Here is an 8,939-nt window from a genome sequence, read left to right as displayed (position 1 = left end):
ACTTTGGTGTTGTAAAATCTCTATATATGGTGAGGATGTGGAGAAAGTGAACTGTTGCACTCTATTAGTAGGAATGTAAATTAGTACGGCTACTATGGAAAATAGTATAGTGATTCCTCAGAAAATTAAAAATAGAACTACCATATGATCCAGTAGTCCTCCTGCTGAGTATATACCCAAAAGAAAGGAAATTACCATGCTCCCATGTCCATTACAGCATTATTCACAATAGCCAAGATACAGAGTCCAGCTAAGTTTCCATCAAGAGATGCATGGATAAAGAAAATGTTCATATATATACTCAGTGGATATATTATTCAGCCATAAGAAAGAAGTCCACCAAGCAGGAACCCACATCCAGGAACAGAGCACTTTGGTCCTCCGTCAGAATGATTGGAGACCAGAAATCAGATGTTTATGCCCAAGAAAAGCAGGATTTCATTAAACACTTTTCCTGGATTGTCAGGGTGCTGACTGAGAATGAGGTGGGGCACCCAGAGACAGGAGATGCTACTGCCCAACTCAAGGAGGTTCTGGAGTGCAGTGCCATTGGAGGCAAGTATCACCAGGGTTTGATGGTACTGGTAACATTCTGGGAGCTGGTGGAACCAAGGAAACAGGCTGCTGATAGTCTTGAGTGGACCCTGACTGTGGGCTGGTGTGTGGAACTGCTGCAAGCTTTCTTCCTGGTGGCAGATGACATCATGGATTTATCCTCACCTGCTGGGGGCAGATTGGCTGGTATCAGAAGGCAGGCGTAGATTTGGATACCATCAATGATGGTGTGCTTCTGGAAGCATGTATCTACTGCCTGCTGAGATACATGTTCTGTTGCATGGAGCAGACCTATTACCTGAACCTGATCAAGCTCCTCCTGCAGAGTTCCCATCAGACTGAGATTGGGCAGACTCTGGACCTCATCACAGCATGTCCCCCCACCCCCAGGCAGGGTGGATCTTGGCAGATTCACTGAAAAGAGGTATAAATCTGTTGTCTGCTACAATTGATTGCTGTACTTGCAGCCATGTATATGGTGGGCTTCAATGGCAAGAAGGAGTACACCAACGTCAGGAAGATCCTACTGGAGATGGGAGAGTTCTTTCAGATTCAGGATGATTACCTTGACCTCTTTGGGGATCCCAGTGTGACTGGCAAGATTGACCCTGACATCCAGGACAGGAAATGCAGCTGGTTGGTGGTTCAGTGTCTGCAGCAAGCCGCTACAGAACAGATCCTGCAGGAGAATTATGGGCAGAAGGAAGCTAAGAAGGTTGACCCGGTGAAGGCACTGTACAAGTACCTGGATCTACCAGCTGTGTTCTTGCAGCCTGAGGAAGACAGATCCACCTTATGGGTCTCATCAAGGAGTATGCAGTGCCCCTGTTCCCAGCCATCTTCCAGGGACTAGCGCACAAAGTCTATGAGCGGAACAGGTGACTGATAGATGGCAAGGGCAGGGAGAGGAGGCTCTCAGTAAATTATTGTGTAACTTTTTTTTTTTTTTTTTTTTTTACATTTATCTAGAATTCTAGAGCAGAGTCAAACCTAATCACTGGAATCTCTGAAGATCTGTACTTAGCCTAGAATTTGCTTCAAAAAAAAAAGGAAATCTTGTCATTTCATTTGCAACAACATAGATGAGTTTGGAGGACATTGTATTAAATAAGCCAGGCACAGAAGAACAAATGCCTCATGATCTCATTTATATGTAAAGTATAAATGAGTCAAATTCATAGAAAAAGTGTATAAAATGGTAGTTACCAGAGGGTGGGAGATTGGGGAGATGTTAAAAGGATACACAGTTTCAGTTAGGAGAAATAAGTGGAAGAGGTCTATTGTATATCATAGTGACTACAGTTAATACGTTGTAGATGTGAAAATTGCTAAGTAGATTTTAAGTGTTCTCACCACACACAAAAAAGGTTAGTATGTGAGGTAATGCATATATTTGTTAAATAGCTTGGTTTAACCATTCTACCATGTATTCATATATCAGAACATCTTGTATACCATAAATATATGCAATCTGTATTTGTCAGTTGAAGAAAAAAAGAAAGAGCTCTACATAAGAAGGAAATTAGGCCATCATCTTTTGGGAGAAAATTGTCCGTCCTTATTTATACTTACACTCAGAAAAATTGTGGATCCCTAATGTTAGGGAAGAGTAGTTTCATTCTGTCATAGAACTTACTGTAAAAAATGACTAGACCAGTTAGATAAGGGGACTAAATTTGAGAAACTATTTCTGGAAGACTTTAAGGACTAAGAATTCCTTTCTCTGCTGTAGCATAGCAAAGGGAAAGAAGGAAGGATTAACAAAGATGAACCAAGAGCACCTTATAAAGGAGAAAGCCATTGATTTACTGCAGAAAATAATGTAATAATTTCTTACTTTGTCACAGAGCCTGTTTCATGCATAAAACACGAGTTTATTGAAAGAAAAGCCTTTTCTACTCTCATGCAGTTGACGCAGGTGGGGATGAGGATGATAAGACAGTTGTTTGTAACTAACCAGAATACAGTGTGAAATTTACTGTAATACAGATAGATAACCTAATTACTCTATAGCATAGTACTAATGGACCTTGTTTCTTAGCACAGAAAATGAGAATGGGCCTGTAGTTGATTGCCAAAAGTTAGAGCTGTTACCTCTCATTCCTGTAGTGATAGATGACATCTGAGAATTAAGAGACAGAATAAAATGAAATGAGTCTCAACAACAAATTCTTAGTTTTGAATGATTTTTAAAATTTTTTTCTATTTTGGGGATTATCAATATGAGAATGATGAGAGTTAAAATTTTTGTCATAATGGAGATATTTTTCTTATATTTTAGGAAGCAGGGAAGTATGTAGTACAGTTTAAAAAGTCATGAGAATGGTTAAAAAGTGGCAGTCTTCTGTTAATCTGGCAGATAATTCTGAAGTTTCCAGCTAAATGGATTGTTGACATATTTATTCTAGTTTTTCTTTTAAGGTGCTGCTCTGTCACCCAGGCAGGAGTGCCATGGCACTATGGTAGATCACTGCAGCCCCCTAAGTAGCTAGAACTGCAGGTGTGTACCACCATGCCTGGGTAATTTTTTTTAAAAGGTTTTTGTAGAGACAGAATCTTGCTATGTTTCTCAGGCTTGTTTTTTGATATTTATTTTAGAGACAGGGTCTTACTCTGTCATCCAGGCTGGAATGCAGTGGCATGGCTATAGCTCACTGCAGCCTCAAATTCCTGGGCTCAAGTGATCCTCCCATTGGGTTTATTTTTACTTTTTTAGAGATGGGGTCTTATTCTGTCAACCAAGCTAGAGTTGCAGTACAGGGTCATAGCTCGCTTCATCCTTGAACTAGTGGACTCAAGGGATCTACCTGAGTAGTTTGGACTTTAGGCATGTGCCATCATACCCAGCTAATTTTTAAAAAAGCCGAACATTTTTAAAGAGATGTGGATGTCATGATGTTACTCAAGCTGTTGTGAAACTCCTTGCCTCAAGTGATTCTCATACCTCAGCCTCCTGAGTAGCTGGGATTACTTGTGTATGAGCCTGGCTCCTGTAACTGTGTTTTTTACTTATTAATCAACCTGTCTTCATCCTTCCCTTCTCTCCTGCCCCTCCTAGCTGCTGGTAACCACTGATTAACTCTCTACCTTCATTAGATGCACTTTTTAAGTTCTTGCATATGAGTGAGAACATGCAGAATTTCTGTGCCTGCCTTATTTCATTTTACATAGTGCCCAACGGTTCCATTCACATTGCTGCAAATGATGGGATTTTCCTTCTCTTTTTAGGCTGAATAATATTCCATTGTGTATATGTATCACATTTTCTTTATCCATTCATTTGTTGATGAAACCTTAGGTTGATTCCCTATCTTGGCTATTGTAAATAGTGGAATAAACATGGAAGTGCAGATATCTCTTTGCTATACTGATTTCCTTTCTTTTGGGTATATACTCAACAGTAGGATTACTGGATCATATGGTAGTTATTTTTTGAGGAACCTACATACTGTTTTCCATATTGATTGTACTAGTTTGCATTTCCAACAACAATGTGCAAGTGTTCTCCTTTTTCTGCATCTTTGCCAGCATCTGGTTTTTTTTTTTTTTTTTTTTTTTTTTTTTTAAAAACTTTTTTTTTTTCATTTTTTTTTTTTTTTTTTTTTTTTTTTTTTTTGAGATCGGGTTTCACTATGTCACCCTGGCTGGAGTACAATGGTGCCATCTTGGCTGACTGTAACCTATGCCTGCGGGGCTCAGGTGGTCCTCCCACCTCAGCCTGCATACTAGCTGGGACTACAAACCTGTACCACCTTGCCCGGCTGATTTTTGTGTTTTTTTTAGAGACGGGAGTCTAACTATGTTGCCAGACTGGTCTTTAGCGCCTGGGCTCAAACATTCTACTCGTCTTGGCCTCCCAACAATTTTGTCTTTTAATTGAATAGTTTAGTCTATTTTTATTCAATGTTTATTTCAGTAGATAAGGACTTGCCACAGACATTTCATTGCTCGTTTTCTGGTTGTTTTCCTCTCTTCTTTCTTACTGTTTTTCTTTGTATTTAAGTGATTTTTCTCTAATAGTATGTTTTAATTCGTTGCTTTTTTTTTTTAAAGAGTGTGATAGGTTTTTGCTTTGTGGTTACTGTGGGGGCTTGCAAAAACATCTAGAAATAGCTTTTATTTTTTTTTTTTAGAGGGTCTCTCACTCTTTCGCCAGGCTGGAGTGCAGTGGCGTGATCTTGGCTCACTGCAACCTCCACCTTCTGTGTTCAAGCTATTCTCCTGCCTCAGCCTCCTGAGTAGCTGGGGCTACAGACACACACCACTGTGTCCAGCTACTTTTTGTATTTTTAGTAGAGACAGGGTTTTACCATGTTAGCCAGGATGGTCTTGATCTCCTGACCTTGTGATCCACCTGCCTCGGCCTCCCGAAGTGCTGGGATTATAGGCATGAGCCACCATGCCCAGCCTTTTCTCTTTTTTTTTTTCCTTTTTGAGATAGAGTTTTGCTCTTGTTCCCCAGGCTAGAGTGCAATGGTGCCATCTTGGCTTACCGCAACCTCCACTTCTTGAGTTAAAGTGATTCTTCTGCCTCAGCCTCCCAAGTAGCTGGGATTACAGGCATATGTCACCACGCCCGGCTAATTTTGTATTTTTAATAGAGATGGGTTTCTCCGTGTTGGTCAGGCTGGTCACCCGACCTCAGGTGATCTGCTCCCCTCAGCCTCCCAAAGTGCTGGGATTACAGGCATGAGCCACTGTGCCTGGCCACAAGTTATTTTAAACAGATGTCAACTAACTTTGATCAGAAGGAAACTAAGGAAAAACTAAAAACAAAACAAAACAACAACAAAAAATCTTTAACTCAGTTTCCATCACATTTTGACTTTTTCTTCTCTTAATGTTGATCTTTTCATATTACCCGTGTCTTTTTTTTTAATTTTACTTTTTATTTATTTTATTTTTATTTATTTTTTGTTTTGAGACAGAGTCTCATTCTGTCGCCCAGGCTGGAGTGTAGTGGCGTGATCTCAGCTCATTGCAACCTCTGCCCACTGGTTTCAAGCAATTCTCCTGCCTCAGCCTCCCAAGTAGCTGGGATTACAGGCACCTGCCACTGCGCTGGCTGATATTTGTATTTCTAGTAAAGATGGGGTTTCACCATCTTGGCCAGGTTGGTCTTGAACTTCTGACCTTATGATCCACCCGCCTGGACCTCTCAAAGTGCTGAGATGACAGGCGTGAGCCACTGGGCCTAGCCATATTGCCCATCTCTGAACAGGTTGCCATGGTTATTTCCGATTTATGTATTATTATTTTTTGAGACGGAGTCTTACCTACTCTGTTTCCCAGACTGGAATGCAGCGGTGCAATCTCGGCTAACTGCAGCCTCCTTCTCCTGTGTTCAAGCAATTCTCCTGCTTCAGCCTCCCAAGTAGCTGGATTACAGGCGTACGCCACCATGCCTGGCTAATTTTTTTAGAGACAGGGTTTTGCCATCTTGACCACACTGGTCTCGAACTACTGACCTTAAGCATTCTGCCCACTTTGGCCTTCCAAAGTGCTGGGATTATAGGCACAAGCTACTGTGCCCAGCCAATTGACTTATTATTCTTCATGAGTGGATTATACACCACAGTTACAGTGTTAGAGTATTCTGAATTTGTGTACTTATACCCGTAAGTTGTATACCTTCAGTCTTTTTTTGTAAGCACCCTGTTGTTTCAGATCGAAGAGCTTCTGAATATGTTTTCCTACTCCCTCCATGTATGGTTGTTGTTGAGAAGTTTATTGTCAGACTAATCGGAGCTCTTTATATATTTGCTTCTTTTCACTACTGCTTTTTAAAATCCTCTCTTTGTTCTTTCTCTGAGAATTTGATATTCCTTGGGGTAGTCTTATTTTGGTTGAATATGTTTGGTGATCTCTGACCTTCCTGTGTCTGGACACTTGTATCTTTCTCTAGGTTTAGAAGGTTTTCTGGGATTATGTTTTATTTTTTTGTTTTCCAGAAAAATTTAACAGGTTTCTTTTTAATTATTATAAAGTTGAACCACTGAAACTTGTTCACTGAAACATTTTGACTTGCATTAATGCTTTACGTGGCTGCATTTGTATTAATTCAAATACAAATGAAAATGGAAAAACTGCCAGTACCTGATTTCTGTCATCCGTTTTTCAACTTATGATCATATACTTAAGTACCTTTTGACCCCATGAGGGGCGGGGGGGGAAGTAACTTTCAGAACTACCTATAATAGGAAGAAGAGATTTTTTTTTTTTTTTTTTTTTTTTTTTGAGAATGAAATGTTTCCCATCATAGTGAAGTCTTAAGCATATTCTCCATTAATATAGTTTGGCTCTGTGTCCCCACCCAAATCTCATCTTGAATTGTAATCCACACCTTTTGAGGGAGGGACCTTGTGGGAGGTGATTGGATTATGGGGGCAGTTTCCTCCATGCTGTTCTCATGATAGAGAGTGAGTTCTCACGAGGTCTGATGTTTTAGAAGTGTCTGACAGTTCCCCCTTCATTCTCTCTCTCCTGGCACCTTGTGAAGAAGGTGCTTGCGTCTCCTCCTTCGCCATGATAGTAGGTTTCCTGAGGCCTCCCAAGCCATGTGGAACTGTGAGTCAGTTAAGCCTTTTTTCTTTATAAATTGCCCAATCTCAGGTAATTCTTTATAGCAGTGTGAGTATGGTTAGTACATCCACATATTAGCAGTGTGCTAGCTGGATGTCTTTTGGCATAATTTTTTTTTTTTTTTTTTGAGACAGAGTTTTGCTCTTGTTGCCCAAGCTGGAGAGCAATTGTGCGATCTTAGCTCACTGCAACCTCTGCCTTCCAGGTTCAAGCGATTCTCCTGCGTCAGCCTCCTGAGTAGCTGGGTTACAGGTGCGCACCACCAAACCCGGCTAATTTTTTGTGTTTTTAGTGGAAACTGGGTTTCATCATGTTAGCAAGGCTGGTCTTGAGCTCCTAACCTCAGATGATCCACCTGCCTCGGCCTCCCAAAGTGCTGGGATTACAGGCATGAGCCATCATGCCCACTGCTTTTGGCATAACTGTTACACATTTTGCATGGATAGCACACAGGTTGGTGTCTTCAAATAGGCCAACCAATTCAGCCTCACTTGCCTCCTGGAAAGCACCAATAACTGCACTGTGGAAGCATAGATCTGTTTGAAAGTCCTGAGCAATTTCTTGTACCAGATGCTGGAAGGGAAGTTTGTGAATCACTAGTTCTGTGGACGTCTAATAACATGTAGTTTCATGGAGTACCAAGGCCTGTGATGATGATGTTTCTTCACCCTTCCGGTAGATGGCAAACTCTAGTGAGCGGCCTCCTGGCTGCTTTACCACCCGGTTGATTTGAAGGCAGTTGGCTTTGTAGGCACCATGGTGTAGAGACCCCCTTACTTACCTTTTCCTTAGGCTGGAGCTCTGTGAGATAGAGGTGATGCTGGCCTTAGAGAGTTACACTGGTGTGGCGGTGGCTGCAAACACAATTGAAAAGGATTATTTTTTAAAACAAGCTTTCTGCCCCTTCTTATTTCTCCACTCCTTGAAACTATTCTTAGATTTGTTTTGAGGTTATTTGCTATATCTTGTAGGCATGCTTTGTTCCTTTTCATTCTTTTCTTTTTTCTCTTCTGTGTCTTTTCTTTTTCTGAGACGGAGCCTCGCTGTTTCACCAGGCTGGAGTGCAGTGGCATAGTCTCAGCTCACTGCAACCTCTGCCTCCTGGGTTCAAGCGATTCCCCTGCCTCAGCCTCCTGAGTAGCTGGAACTACAGGCACCTAACACAACAATCGGCTAATTTTTGTATTTTTAGTAGAGATGGGGTTTCATCATGTTAGCCAGGATGGTCTCGATCTCTTGACATCATGATCCGCCCGCCTCGGCCTTTCAAAATGTTGAGATTACAGGTGTGAGCCACCATGCCCGGCCCTCTTCTGGGTGTTTTTAAATAGCTTGTCTTTGAGTTCACGGATTCTTTTTTCTGCTTTATCCTTTCTGCTGTTCAGAGCCTGTACTGCGTTTTTCATTTCAGCAAATGTATTTCTCACTTCCAGGAATTTTTTTGTTTTTTTTTCATTATTTCAATATCTTTGTTAAATTTCTCTGATAAATTCCTAAATTGCTTTTCTTTGTTATCTTGGAGTTGTCTGAGTTTCCTTAAAACTGCTATTTTGAAGTTTTGATCTGAGAGCTAACCTGTTAGGGTTGGTCCCTTGCTTCTTGCTTTGAGGGGGGTGATGGCTGCCTGTTTCCTCTTGTGTCTTGTGCTCTTATGTGTGTGGTTTTGCACTGAAGGATTAGTTATGTATTCTAGTCTTCAGTGTCTCTGGCTTCTGGCTTCTTGTTTTGGTCCTTCTAGAGTATGTTTGCTGAGTAGTTTTGTGCAGTTGCCTGTTGAATCTTTAATGTCAGATTGCTGCCTC

General features: G+C 41.1%; 1 protein-coding gene and 1 pseudogene across 1 annotated transcript in view; both read left to right on the top strand.

Moving 5' to 3' along the window:
* The window catches only part of RSBN1L (round spermatid basic protein 1 like), an 82,476-nt gene that overhangs the window by 28,737 nt on the left and 44,800 nt on the right, over positions 1-8,939 (top strand). The window lies entirely within an intron of this gene.
* On the top strand, positions 7-1,512 carry LOC108300357 (annotated as a pseudogene).

Source organism: Cebus imitator, unplaced genomic scaffold (genome assembly GCF_001604975.1).
Source record: "Cebus imitator isolate Cc_AM_T3 unplaced genomic scaffold, Cebus_imitator-1.0 Scaffold26, whole genome shotgun sequence".
NCBI lineage: Eukaryota > Metazoa > Chordata > Mammalia > Primates > Cebidae > Cebus > Cebus imitator.
The sequence above is the reverse complement of the archived record's forward strand: the minus strand, read 5'-3'. Positions and strand labels throughout refer to the sequence as shown.